Source organism: Corylus avellana, chromosome ca5 (assembly GCF_901000735.1).
Source record: "Corylus avellana chromosome ca5, CavTom2PMs-1.0".
NCBI lineage: Eukaryota > Viridiplantae > Streptophyta > Magnoliopsida > Fagales > Betulaceae > Corylus > Corylus avellana.
Window position 1 is genome coordinate 11,193,465 of NC_081545.1, and position 2,569 is coordinate 11,196,033.

Here is a 2,569-nt window from a genome sequence, read left to right on the forward strand (position 1 = left end):
ATCAACAAAGCTTTAGAAGATTGAGATGTAATTGGTTCTGTACTAGTTATTCGCCATTATATTGAATTTTGAACGTGTTACCGTTGCTTTTAGTCTTTTGAATGGGACTGCTGTGGCTTTAAGGTGCTTCGGCCCACAATTATAGCTTTATGGCCTGTTTGGGATTACGTTTGAGAGGCCTAAAAATGTTTTTAACACTCAAAAAGTTCGTTTGAAGAAAATAGTACTTGTTTGGTAAAAAAATTAAAAGGGCTTTTAAAAGTCCAAAAAGTCTAGAAATTGCCAAAAAATACTTTTGGCAAAAGTTTAAAAATGAAGCTTTTGCTCAAGAGTTCTTTTTGAACTAAAAACTCTATTTATTAAACGCAATTCCAAACAAGCTCTTAAAGTCTGAGGCCTTATTTGAACTTAGCTTAGTTTTTATGTTTCGACCCTTTATATTGTGGTTGCTATCTTGGCTTGGTTGGTGTTTTGAAGTCAAATTGATCCAGGGAAGCGTGTAAGAGAGAAGAAACTCGACTAAGCCTTGGTTCGTTTAATATATGAGTCGATTGTGGACACAAAAATATTTTAGGTATTAAATGAGACATTCATATAAATTCGGCTAGTTAACTCGTTCGTATATATTAATAGTATGTATATTAGTTATTAAATAACAAGTATATTATATAAGCTACTTTTCTTTTTTTTTTTTTTTTTTTCCTAATTAAAAGAGAGGAGATTTCCTACAGAAGCGTGACATAAGGGCCCCTACGCCATGAAATGTCAGTTTGAGCCATAACTCATAAACAACCGAGCCTTGCGTCTACGGCCCGCGCGGGGTCGCGAGTTGAGTACGCGCGTCAGTGTGGCCTTCATATAAAGCTGGGGTTCCAGTTTCGATGCCCCTGATTTGCAATTTGCTTTACCATCTCGACTACCACCTTGGTGGTTTTATATAAGCTACTTTAAGTGTGTAAGTATTAATATACTAACTAGTTAGTTAATATATACTAACTATATTTAACTAAATAGTTAATATACTATTAACTAGTTATGACATATTTAACTATATGCTAAATAATTAATATGTTAGTGTAATTTTTCGAATAATTATAATAATAAAAAGAAATGTATTTATCCACATTAGTTACTTTTGTTAAACATTCGATTTTAAATTGTTTATGATGGAACGATCAAGATATTCTTGGAACGTTCGGTGAAACCTTATCCCCGAACGTTCGACTATGGACCTCCGAACATTCAATAGAAGCCCTAGAACCGTTAGTAAAACAGTATACCAAACGTTCGATGAACCTAAAAAGTAAATTTAACCTATTAACCACCTCATTGAACCTCATCTATCCACCCACTCCTATATAAAGTCACATCTTACGACCCTTCAGGCTTCATTTACTTCCATGCATTTCACTCACACTAAATCTAGTGAAAGAATGAGATTTTAGAGAGATAAAGAGATTTTTGGTGTTAATCCATCTTCATTAAGGTAAAACCTTAAGTCATACTTGTTTTGTATATTGCTTATACTCTATCCATATGACTTACCATGACTTTTACAAGTCTTAAATATGACAAATACGCATTTATAATTTATTCCTTTTAAAAGACCATGATTTTTTCAAAGGGTGATGAACTTACTCTTGTTTTTCAATATTTATTATGTTGATACGATTTAACATGTTTTTATTAAGTTAGAAGTTTTAGTTAAGGATAATATGTGTTAGGTAAGAATTTGAGTTTTTCGTGCATTATGGTGCCCATCAAACGTTTCAGGGCATTGGATTGAACGTTCAACTATATAAACCAAACATTCAATATCGAGGTCGAATGTTCAACAGTGCCTAGAAATGGATAATTAGGATTTTTGATGGTGGTTTAGCGTTACATGCATGAAGTAGGATTCTCGAAGTACTGTGTATAATGTTAAACCATGTTTCGCAGTAGTGGGAGTTCAAGATGTCGGAATCTTAGGATAAACGGACAAGGTAAGTAAATACTTACAACTGCTTTAAATAAAAACATGCAATATGTCAGCGGACTGAGCATATATTTTCAATATGTTTTGAGCCTATTACTTTTATAAGAAAAATAAATGTTTAACTAAATGGATAATAATTACATTGTATGGTATTATATATCGGTATGTGCAGTATAATAACCATGAGTTTACTATATGAGCATGACCCTATTGTCAAAAAATGTTTATTGTTTACGTTTAACTTTGGATCCAATAGTTGTTTGTAACCGTGCAACCATGTTTGAGTGGTGGTTACGATAAAAGGACGTCATTAGCAACGTAAGCCACCCGAGGTCGAACTCGGTCTGACTGCTAGTGAGTGGACGGTACGCATATAATATCCAAAGCACTAGTATTGTATTACAGGTCTCTTGGGATAACGTCATCCTTATTAAGAAGGGGTTAAGGACTTGGATAGACCATATGGAGAATAGTTGTAATTTACGGATCTGGCTTAGGTGCGGTAGTCCAAAACTTCACCATTTGGTGCAGTTTTGGGCAATAAACAAAAAGTTTTTTTAAAGAAAAAGAAAAAGAAAAAGAAAAATATTT